Genomic DNA, 15,869 nt, shown 5'->3' on the forward strand with positions numbered 1-15,869 from the left:
TGCATTATCTAGACGGTACACACGTACACTTCTTCTAATATAAATTTCATTTCCGAATATTAGTTTTAAATTTTTTTGTAAAGCCATACATGTTATATATTGTGACGTTGCATTTTCTGTGCAGGTCATGTGATCAATCGACACTTCAACAACAAACCTTGATTTATGGTTACCATGGTAACTTCGAGTTGCTTTACCTATTATTCAATATAATCTGAATTACAAGGTTCTTCTACCGTACATGACAGTATTGACAGTTGCCTCTTAACAAATCCTAAGATATGATATTCTCATTATTTACATCTATTAGACACAGTCGTTATCGTTTTTTAGCAGTTGTGTTGCCACACTTTCTATTAACAAAACATCGGAAAAAATATATAAAAACGCTACTAGATACGCCGAAGGGCTGACAAATGGGTCATGGACAAACAATATTCAGTGCATATTATGTCGACTTCAGTGAGCTTTATACTGCATTTTATAGTTTCAGCATGACCGACTATCTTTCTTTCAAAACAATGGCATATCATATCACGTATTAGTTGCTTCTATTTTCAATTGAATAGTTCATCAATAGACGTTAATCAGTGCTCGCTGTGATATCAAGTCGGGGTTGACAACACGTTTTTTTTCCGTGAACCTAGGTGGTTTTGACGGGAAAAACAGACGGAGTTGTGAGGCTCTAACAAGCTGAGGGGCCCAGTGGGGGTAATACCATGATAGCGTTATAGCTAGCGACTGAGAGCAGAGGGATTGAGCAAAACCTGTGAAACCTTCACATCCATCACAGTGACGACTTCTATTTTCTTGTATTTTTTGAAGGCACATCTCACATCAAAATGGATCCACAACGATTTCTAGAGAGTGTACGTGTACATTGAAACATAGGTGAGTAAGTGTCATTTTTTTCATCAGCCATTTCACTCTCTCCAGAATATCAGTGAGTGAAAATGGCGTGGAAGAACCGCCATTGAGAACTGTCATTCAGTGTGCTGTGTAATTGTATCCCATCTTGCGTTACAATAAATAGACTCTCGTGTGAAACGGAAATTAACTGATATAATAACACACAGCAAAAGCATCGGAATAGAACGATGCGTTCTGAATTCAAGTCAATTTATATTCGTTTTTTTTCCTTTCTGATATTCATAATGTAAATAAAAGGAACAGATGGCCTTCATAATCATATGAAGAGTGCATAGTTTATGTGGCCTGTTTGTGTTTAAAACCATTCATGGGTTTGTGCAACTTAACCATTGTATGATATGGACTGGATAGGTGTGTGTTTACACGAATTTGACCGTCAGCTGCTGAGGGGGGTCGGATTTTAACAGTTCATCTAATGATTTCGGGTATCACAGATTGTGTAATTGGCGCGACGATCTCACAGTAGCCGGCATAGCCCCATACTGCTGATGTATTCCCGGTTCCACGGCTACGTGCATAGAAGCGTCGCGGTTCCCGATCCCCGTTCCCGTTCAAACCAGTTGTATTAAAAAACTTAAGGACTTGTAACAGTCGCCATTTTGAGCGATTTGTCTACTAAACGATTGGAATATTTACAACCATAATTTCGACATACTCAACAAATTTTATTAGGCCTTAGAATAAAAATTGTTTGGTTCCGGTTACCCGACCCCACCTAGTTTTTCACTGCCGACCCTAAACTCTTTTTTTACGTATTCGAGAAGAAAAAAAATAAAATCGCGAATGTTGTGAAGTCTCGCAAGAAATAGTGGATGCGGAAACTGACATAAACTTAAAAAGACATTGTAAAACTGTTCTTCCAATGTATAATGGCTGTACATCTGATGAGAAGAAATCAATAACAGAGACCATATGGAAAACAACGGGAAATTTATAAACATCACTACCTGAACTAGACACATTCTTATTATATATATATATATATATATATATATATATATATATATATATATATATATATATATATATATATATATATATATATATTATAATAAGAATAAGAATAATGAAAAATCTACCTACCCCACCTATTCTAAAATTGAGCATAATCAGGACCAAACATTTTTAGGCCTAATCAGGAGTTACGCGCCTCTGTGCTCGACAGTCACTAATACTTGCAGACGTCACAGAGTTAGTGCAATATTTAACCCTATCTTTTCCACATGATAATACAAGTAAATCGTTGTATTTTATCGATTTGTGAGGTTAAATGTGACAATTTAAGTCATATTTTATACAATACTATTGTTAATAATCATGTTTAACAATCTAAATCAAAATAAAATCATCGTTTTCCAAAAACTACGGAAAAATTCAAATTTTGTGCAATTTCATATTTGCGGGTAATTTATTTTGATTTGCTTGTGCTACCGAAAATAATGTTGTAATATAGTTAAATAGTATGCAATAAACTGGCAGACAGCTCAGAGTCATCAAATTAAAAGATATTGTTTTTTTTTAACATTTTAATAATTAAAAGTTATACGATCAATAATTGTGAATTTCAATTTTTTAATTTTTCAACAATAGTGCCTTGGTTTTTAAAAAAGTTAAAAAAAAAAAGTTAAAAAAAAAGGCCGTTGGGAAAGACATTTTCGAAGGATATCTTGAATACAAACTTGTAGCACGCCTTGAGCTTCATGACGTCAGCAACGAAATAATTTATATAAAGTATATATATAAGTCATCCATTGAAAATTCTAGCTTCCGAATTTATGGTGGCTACATTATTACAGCGGAGACTAGGTTGGTATGGGGCTTCATTGATGCAACATGACATTACAAAGACATATTCTAATCCATAATGTAATGTTCTATGAATTTGATATTATATTCAGATAAAACACTGACTTATTTTGCTGTGTAAAGCATAGGCTTACGAAATACATACGTGTAAGTTACTCTGTGAGTTACTTTGTGTGTGTGATTGTTTTGTTTGTTTGTTTGTTTGTTTGTTTGTTTGTTTGTTTGTTTGTTTATTTCTATTTTTTTGTATGACGATATCGTCTGTTTTTTGTAACATATTGTGCTCGCAATTGTTCATATGGGATGTACTCGAAAAGTTAACATCCAAAAAATAGATTCTACAACTGCAGAGATTTATTTATTACGTTCTAGACGTTCACGACAACGCTGGCTGTTGCTTTGGGATTTACCCAAGACTTACGAACCGTCGCCATGTTTTCGTTCTCCGTTTCAATTTAAAGGCATCGTTTGTGATTTAGGGAAATCTAGTTTCGAATTCCATTTTTTCTCCCTTTGCATCTTTCCGGCCAACGCCCTATATTATTTTTTTAAAAACGAATTGTGTGTTCTAGGAGTTTCGTCGACAATTACATTATTAAAATTGAGTTTGTTTCTGTTTATTTGGCTCGGCAAGCTTGATTTTCTTCTTCTAATTTGTTAGCGCTCGAAAATAGTGGTCTAGTTGTGTATGTATGTATGTATGTATGTATGTATGTATGACTATGTATGTAAGAGACAGTGTGTGTGTGTGTGTGTGTGTGTGTGTGTTGTGAGAGAGAGATTTGGATGCAAACATTTTATGTCATTTGATGCTATAAACCGTTACTCAGAAACTAGATGTACAAATCGTTTCAGCACGTAGGGACTTCCGGTAATATGTGTAGTAGTTTATTTCAAATGCTAAGGCCTCAGACCATCTCACATTACTTCCGGTAATAAAGTATGTAAATGACCGGACAAGATAACAAAAGTATGATTAGATAGCCAAAATGGCTCCTTCCATTCAGTGGTACCTTAGTAAATATCAATATAGAATTATATTATCAATATTATGAATTATGATGACAGAAAAGTAGGCTTTACACCAATTACCGTAGGAAATAAGTCATATTTTAATGGTTTGGTTGGGAATATATGTAATTTCGCCTCATGTTTGTTATCCGAAGCTGAAATCATTAACAGTGAAATTTCTTATAACAGTTAGAAATTGTCAGATGAAGACAGGATATCATTTATAAACTATAATAGTAGCCAGCTATTCTGAATATATAGAAAGTTGACCGAGTCGTCAAAATTCGTCCTATTTATTAACCATTAGGCGTAAAAAAAAAAAAAAAAAAAAATTGTGGTTCCGATTAAATTCAATTTTAAAATAGGTGGGGTAGGTAGATTTTTTATTTTAATTTTTTTTTAAATTTTTTTTTTCATGTGTGATTGTCTTGTTCAGGTTTTCCATTGTTTTCCAAATGGTTTTAGTGTTGTTTATTTCTTCCTATCAGATGTACAGCCATTACAGATTGGAAGAATAGTTTTATGTTGTCTTTTAAGTTGATGTTGGTTTCTGCACCAACTATTTCTTGCGAGAGTTCATGATTTTCGTGATTTTATTATTATTATTCTTGAATACGTAAAAACAAGATTAGGGTCGGCAGTGAAAAACTAGGTCGGGTCGGGTAATATGAACCAAACAACTTTTTAGCACAACTGAACTGAGGTTCAGTAGTGCTATAGGCATCGCTCGGCGTCTGTCTGTCTGTCTGTCTGTCTGTCTGTCTGTCTGTATGTCTATCAGTGTGTGTGTGTGTGTGTGTGTGTGTGTGTGTGTGTAAACAGCTTAAAGTCAAAAACTGCTGGACCGATAGCTTTGATATTCGGTGGTCCTGTTATATTAATTGTTACTTCTGCTGTGTAGGTGGGAAATTGTTCAAATGAAATTGATTGCATCAGAGATGTGGGTTTTGGGTAAAAAAATGTGATTTTTGGTCAAAAAACTTAAACTCAGAAACTGCTGGGCAGATTGGTGCGAAATTTGGTGGGAACATTCCTAAGTGGGTGTAAAGTAAGATTTGTTCATGACATGATGATTCCATCAGTAATATGCAAATTAGGGCTAGAAATGTGTCTTTTTGGTTAAAAATCGATAATTCCGAAACTACAGAGCAGATTGGTCTGAAATTTAATGGGAATGCATCTAGGGATGTATGGACAAAGAAATATTAAGCATACAAAGATTCCATGAGTGATACGCAAATTAGGTGTAAGAATGTTCATTTTTGGTCAAAAATGTTTATCTCAAAAAGTACTTCTGAAAGTGTTATTCTGCAGATTTTCCTCAAAACATTTTGACAAAATTGGCCCTAGCAACCATGACCACGCCCTTAGTAACAACCAAATGGCAATATATTTTGGTTAAATTACAACATCATCTGGTAGGTAAGTGAGTAAACATTCAAAATATTGTATGCAAATACTCTAGCAACCATGACTATGCCCATAGCAACAGCTAAACGGTGGTGTATTTCACAAAGATAACAGGGTTTAATAGACAATTGAATAAACAATAAAAAAATGTATGTAAATTTACCTAGCAACAAGACCATGCCCATAGCAACAGCCAAATAATCACGTATATTGCAAAGATAACAACAGGAATAGGAAGACAAATGAATAAACATTCAAAAAAATGTATGCAAATGTGCCTAGCAACAAGACCACTCCCATAGCAACAACCAAATGATCACATATATTGCGAAGATAACAGATTTACACACAATTGATTAAACATTCAAAAAATGTAGTAAGTATGCCTAGCAACAAGACCACGCCCATAGCAACAGCCAAATGATCACGTATATTGCAAAGATAGTATCAGGAATTCATACACAAGTGAACAAAAACATACACAGATGTATGCAAATATATCTAACAACATGACCATCCCCATAGCAACAGCCAAATGATAGCATATATCGTAAAGATAGCAACATGGTTGGATAGGTAACTGGATAGTCATTCAGCAAATGAACACCTATCGTTGCCATGGACTAGCATATGGATAAACAATTTTAAAAACTGTACAGTTGTGCTACAAAGCTATTGACGGTATTTTTATATTTTGCCCTAACACATTTTCTCGTCAGGCTCGACAAAATCTTACGAACATTGCTACGTCTTAACATGTTTCGTGAGCTATCATCGTTGCAGGAGGTTGTCAACGTCTCCATATCATATACAGAATTCCAACGTGTTATCTTCTATAACTTGTCTGTACAATTAATTCTGTCCCTCTTTGAAAAGTAATATTTATGTAAGAGAAAAAAAGTGATCGGCAATCTCAAAAGGAATATAATGTAACAATTATGTTCAAATCTTGTCAAGGGGACGACAAAATGTAGCAATAGGTGGATTTTTATTGAGCCAGACAGACGACGTCCTGTTCAAGCCGCACTATCATATAAACATCAAATTGATACAAGCAGATCGAGCAGACGATAAACACTGGTCGTATATACATTTTGAAGTATGTTAAACAGACTTTTTATAGGAATAAGTTTGATGAGTAATCAAGAAATGTGTTACATTATTGGAGTTTTACAAACATATATACGTTTCGATCAAGTGAATGGCAGTACGCTAGAGAACCCCATGCAAATGCATATGACGCTCTTGTGTACAACATACATGTAAATGGGATCATAGCATGTGGACATAAGCTTACGGCAATAAAATATAACATTTGTCTATATGAATATAAGTTATTGAATGCAAATAGTATTTTCGAATACAAACAATATTCATCAAATAAAAATATTGAAAATCACGAATATAATGTAAGTTTAAACGAATAGCAATATTTTTGACGAACATAAAAACACAGATAAGCAGACAGTGACGAATAGTAACTTGAAATTTACGAATAAATACAAATATTGATTTTTAGCATGGAAATAACGATTTTAGGAATATAAATATGTAAATTCACCAATGAAAACATGAATTTTACGTATGGTGGTATGCATGAATATCACAACACATGGTCTGCCATATTACGTAGTCATTAGGTATGTTTTAAAATATAACTCTATGGCACCCATATAATTTGTCTCTGATAATAAAAATAGAATGAACATGCCTCGTTGGGATCAGGGATTTATTTTACCGCATTTAAAATAATTTTAGGTACCAAAAAAATGATTTTTTAAATTCAATGACTGTGTACACAGGGAGGTAATGGAAACCTTGAGTGTGACGTTTTCCAAATGCCCAAAACAATTATGTCATAAAATATGTTATGCATCATATCTGAAATAACTAATGAGAAGTTAAGTTGCAGGGAATTCTATTAAAAACATCATTTTTGGTCTGAAACAACATATAATTAATGACAACAACAAATCTTCACGTGGCTGCGCCTGGTTGTGCATGATGAAACAAACAAGCAAAACGTTTGAATTTTAGTCTAACATTCGTATTTGTAAGCACTCCAAAACATATGCCCCGATAACTGAAAATGCGAGGCGAACGACCCTTGATTTTTAACTCCGTCACGAATAAGCTAATTTTCATTTTGCCACCGGTACATCTTTCTAAACATCACGAAATCAAAGCAAGGACAATAGAAACAGCAAAAACATCGGTAATATCACTTTGTCGCCTGTTAAATATAACCGGTAATTGCACCAATATCGAACTAACGATGTTAAAGATAAGAAATTTAATATGCATGTTAAATAGTAGTTTTTTTTTGTAAAATGTCTTTTCACTCATAATGCCATCTGACAGCCCCTAGTCAATATGAATGTAATTCCAGATTAGATTTGTTGAAATACTTGTAAAACATGACAGGGATTTAGTCAAACAGTCATAAATTAAAGCAGCAAAACACTTTTCCATTTGTTGTCTGTTCAATATCAATATTGCTCCAGTACCGATAGCATTAAACATTTAGTAATATTCGGGTCAAGTAGTTATATTTATTTTGGTGAAAAGTGTTTCCAGCGATACCGCCATCTGACAACTCATTTTGTATGTAGCTCCATATATAAGCCACGAAAAAAGACCGGTGCCATTGCTTGCCTGTACATGTGGTAAGCGTGTCTTGAATGAGACAAATTCCATGTAAAAGATACACTATGTAATCAGTGTCAGTAAACTTATCAAAGTATAAAAACCATATACGCCATATCCAATTGTTTACTGATAAAACGCTGCCACACTGCATTATAAGGAGTTGAACTGTTACTGTTACATTTTAACTTTCGGCGCAGAAATAATGAGAAGCGTCGTGTGAAGCTGCATTAGAGGCGCCTGCTGTTGTCTTTGTGTCTGTTGTATCATTATTATGGTTGATGTTTGGGTTTTTAAAACTAATTTTGTATGCAGGAAGCATTTCCTTGGCGCATTTCATTCAATGAAAGTTACTAGTCTTATTTTCGTGGGTTGTACATTTAAATACAGGGCGGTAAACTGCTAGAATTAGTAGTAACACTGAGAGGCCATTCCTGACTGCAAACTGGAAGTTGTGAATACAGCGCTCTCGACTCGCTCAAATTGGGGGTACCATCACCTCACCGAGTCACACTACCGTTTCGTACGTAGGAGCTGTGTCCCTTCGTATTCTGTAGAAGTGTCAATCAGGAATGTTTTGCGTATTGTTCGGACATCGTGGAAAGCAACAGTGCTCTATGATTAACTGAGTAACCTATACTATGTGTACCCCCAAGGTACACACATACAGGAAGTAGAGCGCCAGAGTGGCACATTTTGGAACTGCCTATTCTGACAGGGCACCCTTCAGACTCTAAATTACCACCATGTTCTATCAGGAATTACATTAAGTTTTTAGCGCACAGAGGGGATTTATTAGAATAACGCTAATACTAATTTATTATAATATATCTTCGGGGTTTATCGCTAAGTCATTGGGGAAGCGACACATGGCGGGGGATTATAGTCGTTATGAAATAAAAATAAAATCAAAAGATTATTTCTGACCCTGGTAGATTGTAACATAAGCTGTTTCGATTGTTCTGTGGTTTTTGTTCTTCTAATTTTAGAAACATTTTTATTATCTGGTGATTCGTTTTGAATGCAACGGAAACCGATAGAACATGGTCTGGGTCGACAAAATTCTTACTACAACCACGATCAGGGTTGTATGGAAAGTGTAGTCTATGCAACATCGTTGTATTATGAACCACGTGCACAATCGTCATTTTATCATCTTTTATACTACTGCTAGACCGACTTGGCCAATCAGAGGCCTTGATTTCGGTTGGTTATATGGAGCTATAACCCACTCTTGTTTAGGGGTGTGACCTATATTACGCTCAGCACTCAATTTGCATGCAACAAATTACACAAAATTTTGCAAAAGATCCGTTTGAGCCAATCACGCTGTAGTATAAGTAAGATAGACAACTCGTTCGGTAGGGTTATGTGCTAATAAAAACTCGGGATACTCCCCCCTCGTTTATTGACTCATAACCCTCTGGAACTCGTTGACTATCAATTATTGAGTATACTGCTATAGTGCAGTGGAACCATCATTGAAAATACAATTGTATCAATAAGTATAAGACAGGTTACAGTTGTGTATCACTCTCATGCACTCACACTAATAATTAACCTCAACAAGATTGCTGTGTTTGATAAACATGTTGCAATGACAGTCTCAAACAGACTCAGTAAGACAGCGCCCTGGCGCTAACTGAGCGGCGTTTGCAAAGAGCTAGAGAAATTAATTAATCTTAAGGTTGTTGCCATTATACTAGTGTTGAGTAAAATACTCTTTCTATACAACCCAGAACTTGGTTGTAAAATTGTTGACCATGCTCAACAAAAATCTCACTAACATTGCTACATTTTACCGTTTGCTGTATTTTATCGACATTTGGCGCGACAAAAATATTAGTAACACAGTGACTGCTTCTTTTCGTAATCCGGCACGACAAAATCTTTTACCAATAGTGCTACATTCTCTTCGCGTGAGCTACCATTCTAACTCTAACTCCTATACATTGTGCTACAAACCACAGACAAGTATAACAGACAGACAAATTGGCGGACGAACAAGCAGACAGACAGACAGACAGGCAGACAGACAGACAGACAGACAGACAGACAGACAGACAGACAGACAGACAGACAGATAAATGTGTAACATAACTCCATCCTACTCCAACTGGTGGAGGTAATTAAAATTGTGTTTTTAGTCTGCTGTCAAGTGTTTGAAAGTCAGCAATAAGCCCCCCCCTCCCCCCAAAAAAATGTTTCTGGCAGTGGTCAGCGCATAACCGCATCATTTAAATACCCTTGCGTCATTCTTTTTTTGTGTGTTTCGTGTCCAGCCCCTGCAGTCCAGAGATCAGGGAAAAACACAAATATAACCTTCCCTACTTCAGTGAAGACAACTGCAGAGCCAATCATGAACAATCAAATGACATCTGCCCCACATACACACTTACTCTAAAGTACTTACACGTAATAAAAAGAACAGTAACTGCCATAGATAGTAGATTGAGTCACAGGTTTGTTGAGAATTAAAAAAAAAATAATCGCGTTGTCGCGCCACTTTTGACAAAATGCCCTGACCAGAAACAATTTGTTTGCCTAACATTTGGTGTTTAAATCCTGAAGCAAACTAAGACCCACTGGTACACATCATCACGCTACACATGAATAACTTTTTATCAGACATTTAGGCACATTGAGTTCCCTATAGTGAGCGAGGCATTTTAAAGTCTTATATCAGGGTGAAAGAATGATACGAGGGAAGGTTATTGGCAAGGGGTTTACGATAAGGTACATGTATATAGATACATAAATGTAGCAGCTAGCACAGGGCACATGAGGAATATTTGAGAATCTGCAGTCTTCTTTATATTTCTTTATATTTACTACTTCTTGTTTTTATAAAGACGATACATGTACTACAAATGACTTGTGTTTTATTCCCATTACTTTCTCTCATCTTTATCTGTTATCACCTATTAAATAAAGTCACTAAGTGTCCTCATATACACACATACATACATACATACATACATACATACACACACACACACACACATACATACATACATACATACATACATACATACATACATACATACATACATACATACAAAGGGTGTTTCCCTTTGTAAAAATCCACCGTGTGTCCTTTATGGATCTAGGCTGACCTAAAAATATTGTTTTAAATATAAAGAAACGTGTAGATTCTCAAATATTGTTCCGCCTGCACCCAATATTAGCAGTAATAGCAATGTCAGTAAAGAGAACTCTTTTAATAGTGTAAATTCCAATCGTGTAATACTACATTTAAATCTATGTTCGCATATGTACATGTGTAACGACAGTGGAGATAGCCCAATTAATCCTCGTCTGAATATCATACGTCACAGTTTTGACTCGATATATTCAGTAATTGTAGATAAGACGAACGCGATCGTCATACCTGTTAGGCAACGTGTATTATATATTGTTGTACGTCACCTGGAAGAATACGCAGAAAGTCGTAAGTGAACTGTGCCTCGGGGCATTGGACAGATATTAATTTCAGCCGTAGCTAATAATGGTAGCACAATGCCTTTGATCGACATAATCCTCTCGTGCCCTTGTCTCATTTGGTGACCGCTGTGTCTTTCTGATGCCAGTCGGGTCCAATCGAACATTAAAAAATGTCAATATTTTCCAGCATGAAAATCATAAAAATAATTCCAATCTTATATTTATCGATAATTATACCTGTCAATATCCCCAAAATTTTAGTTTCCATTGGTATACGATACGAGTACAGCCTCTTAATTGGCTGATGAGTTAGGAAGACTGTTTTAAAAGCATATGACAACACACACACACACACACACACACACACACACTTGCCATTATTTTCCATTACATTGATATTACTGGTGCTGGTAAAATTGTGTTATTCTCCATTATATTTCTTCGGAAATTACGAGTGGCTTAAGGGGTCTTTGTCACTACGAGTCGCTAGCTGAACGAAGAAAACTATTGGAGTAACATCTAACTATGTAATATAAACACATACACTTAATACCAGGAATTAGCAGGTCCTAATCCGTAACTCAAGAGTTTCACTCTTTTGTGATCATAAGCCCCCTGATAATCGCAAACTTAAAAGCGTAACAATCTTGCGTTATGGCTTAGGACCTGCTAATTCCTGGTATTACGAATATTACACTCTGTTACTAATATTGAATTGAGCACGGTTCTCTCCGGAGAGATGCCATATATATATGTAGCAGATTGATACTCACCGTTATATACATACATACATACATACATACATACATACATACATACATACATACATACATACATACATACATATAGTTATATATATATATATTACACTAATTCATAATCTCATTCTCATAAATCTACATGCAAGGTTAAAGGTTAAAGTCTACCATTTCGTCACTATTTGATTTGAAATGAATTTACATTTTAAATTATTATCAAATATGCAAAAAGCAACGAATTAATATTCGAATAGTATAGAGAGGGTCATTATTTTCAAAGATGTCCGTCACTTATCTTCCCTTCTACAACATAGCGATTTAATTCCAACGAAGCCTTGAGGGTTAGAATATAAAATGTTCGTTGGCACTGGCTGTCCCACAATTTTCCACAATCATAATTTTTAGTGAGTACTTCTAAAATCCACGTCAATGACTATTTCCTGAAGGAACCATGAATTACTTGGAAGAAATTGCTTATGTCTCCTCAATCAGTAGACCAGCTGGGTCACATTTTGCTATGGCAACGGTTCTATTTTGTTTGATTGTCCCCATGTTTGATACTCCGCCTATGGCACTGCATGCCTCTCATATCTCTCAGTGTCTCATGTCAGTGTGTCATGTCTCTCAGTGTATGTATGTATGTATGTATGTATGTATGTATGTATGTATGTATGTATGTATGTATGTATGTATGTATGTATGTATGTATGTATGAAAATAACAGTGAATGTAGGTATGCGTGTGTGTTTGTATGTATGTAGGTAGGTATGTATGTAGGTAGGTAGGTAGGTAGGTGTGCGTGCGTGCGTGTGTGTATGTATGCATGCATGCACGCACGCACGCACGCACGTATGCATGTATGTATGTATGTATGTATGTATGTATGTATGTATGTATGTATGTATGTATGTATACGTAGGTATGTGTGTATCTATCTATCTATCTATCTATCTATCTATCTATCTATCTATCTATCTATCTATCTATCTATCTATCTATCTATGTACAGAGCAGAAAAACGAGTTCCACAGAAAAATTCAGGAACGAGGTTGAACTGAACATACATACTTGCCTTTAGGGCAGAACATGATGATATCTCTCTTTGACTTTATAGGGCAATGAAGTAGAGCAACGTAACGTAAACTAAAGAAATCCTTGTACATTGTTCTTTTATTTAGTGAATTATTTCATCTTGCTACTCCCAGCCGATTGAATTAGGGTTCTTTTTTTCCAAGGCGTGTACAGTTGCATATCAATATTCAATATTCTGGATAAATCTGCGTACTAGGTAAATAAAATTATAGAATTGTATGTATATGTATAACTCAGTATAGCTAAACAGTGCTCAATATGTTATGTATTATATGTAGAGTGGTATTCGTAATGTAACATGTAAACAGTAGTACTGGGGAGCCCTAACAGAGTGTTTCACCAGGCTTAACTGTGATGATCATCAGACGTCTGATGATCGTTGTTAAGGGTGTAACACATTTATATCACTGAATATCTTACTATCTTCCTAAGCACTGTATTATATATATATATATATATATATATATATATATATATATATATATATATATATATATATATATATATTTGTCTGTGTCTTGGTCTGTCTGTGTCTGTCTGTCTATCGGTTTGTGTAGGTGTCGATATGAAAGGCAAGGCTTCCTCAGTTTGAAGTGGTTCTGTTGTAAATTACGATCAGCGTAAAACCATAAAATAAAGTAAATAGTATTTCGAGTTCCTCATATTCAAGTTATACCTTGAATTCATAACAACATCACATGGAAAATGGTTCCTCAGTTTACATAAATTGTCCTCGTGTTATTTGCCTCTACGATAAACAGCTACTTTTTGAAAAATTCACATGCCTTTAGGTCTATCCGAATTTAACGTTGTAGTAAAATTCAATAACGACTGAGCAGCTGAGCAAGTCGTGACTGTAAACGTGTTCAATATTCAAGCGGCTGGCGATGTATTAATTGCAAGGTATTCATGAGTTTAGATTAACGAATATAAAAAGAAAACTTAAAGCCGTAATCCCCTATTATTGTAAGTTGTAAAAAATATTGTCTGATTGGAACAGCTAAATCAACAGATGTGAAAGACAGACGGTATTTCTCTCACAGGATTATCACGCTACATGGCGTAAACATATCAATCCTGTGTGATCAAAGTCAGACATTCTAATTCTTAAAAATAAAAAAAATAAAATATAACTCATTCTCTCTCTTCAATTTTTCTCATGCCTGTCTCTCCATCCTCCTGTCGCGTTTAAGTCCTTTGATTGTGAAACTGTTGTTCCTAGGTATATGGCTTTGTATGTATGTATGTATGTATGTATGTATGTATGTATGTATGTATGTATGTATGTGTGTGTGTGTGTGTATGTATGTATGTATGTATGTATGTATGTATGTATGTATGTATGTATGTATGTATGTATGTCAGTGACTATCTTTTCGTTCAAAAAGAGAAAAATTTGGACGGACGGACAGACATAGACAGACAGACAGACAGACAGACAGACAGACAGACAGACAGACAGACAGACAGAGATGCGCAATGCATCATATATGCTGCAGCATCTGAATTACCATAATTCCAAAATAGATCAAAAATTATACTGCGTTACTTGTAGGTGTTTAAACAGCTGGCAGTGATATCGATTTAAAACTCTTTCAAGATACCTTGATGATAAACAGTTTAAATATGTCACGGGGACAAGCTCTCTTAGTACATAATGTTTTGATGGAAACGTTCCTTCATTTATATGTATTTATGTTATAAACGTGGTTGTTTTAAATAAAATGATGTAGGCTTGGGACATTACGTTTTGGACACAGAGATAGACACAATAAATACAACAGGACACTTTGCCCAATCACATTGAACAGTGATAAGCATTGCTATTCTTCTTTCACAGTGCAGTAGAATCAGGCTTCTAATGAAACCATTCCACTGGCAGCCTGCAATTGTTTATTTTCTAACTGATAATCAACATTGCAACTTGACTACTTCTATGTGCACGGCATATATGTAATTATTTCGTTTGCATTATAAATTGTCTGTGTGTGTGTGTGTGTGTGTGTGTGTATGTGTGTGTGTGTGTGTGTGTGTGTGTGTGTGTATTATATGTCATATGACATGAGTGAAACACCAAGCCAACATAATGTTAGCTATATATTCCCTTCTGCTGCCACGCCTCTGGTTGTGGTGATGACTTGACGATGTTCATTATACAAGTCCACGGTCATCTCTTATTTTCACCTATACACTTGCATCTACATTTAAACCGAGTCACATTTAATCGGTTGCCACCTTATATAATACATGAATAACAGGATGTACATTTACGATCGAGTCCTTCAGATCTTCCTTTTTTTTTAAACAACTCATTTGGGAATTGTGACAAAAATGGCACCTTATTAGTTGTCCAAGATGTCAAATCGTACGAAGTGAACAAACAAGAATAGCATATATATCCATAGTGTATACTCAACTACGTTCACAAAGATCTTGCTGCATAATACGATACTTCACTTTTTTCACGCATGGATGTTCTGAATGCTACCTCAGTATGAAAGTATATACCATTATAACGAAGGAACTCATCAGTTTTTTTAAAGTACAAACCTTTGTACATTTGAAACCCCCCAAACGCGTCTATGAGAACAATTTCCATGGAAACGTCACGATGTTTAAAGAAACCATTCCCATTTCTAATAAATTGATCGAAAGGACCAAGTAATTATTTTGCCGAAATGCCTTTCTTTATCTTTGCGAAAAGAAATTTGCCGTCATTTATTATAATGTGGAGTGTGAATGGCCAATATTCGATCGCAAAGAATCAACATG

The 15,869-nt window shown here is 35.2% G+C and overlaps 1 protein-coding gene across 1 annotated transcript in view; it reads left to right on the top strand.

Annotated features, from left to right (window-relative positions):
* Nucleotides 1–750: 750 nt before the first annotated feature.
* The window catches only part of LOC144448299 (putative G-protein coupled receptor 19), a 39,547-nt gene continuing 24,428 nt past the window's right edge, over nucleotides 751–15,869 (top strand). The window contains exon 1 of the mRNA XM_078138487.1: nucleotides 751–891. The gene's annotated coding sequence lies outside the window, so the exon portion shown is untranslated. The remainder of the gene's footprint in view (nucleotides 892–15,869) is intronic.

This window comes from Glandiceps talaboti, chromosome 17, assembly GCF_964340395.1.
Source record: "Glandiceps talaboti chromosome 17, keGlaTala1.1, whole genome shotgun sequence".
Taxonomy (NCBI): Eukaryota; Metazoa; Hemichordata; class Enteropneusta; family Spengelidae; genus Glandiceps; species Glandiceps talaboti.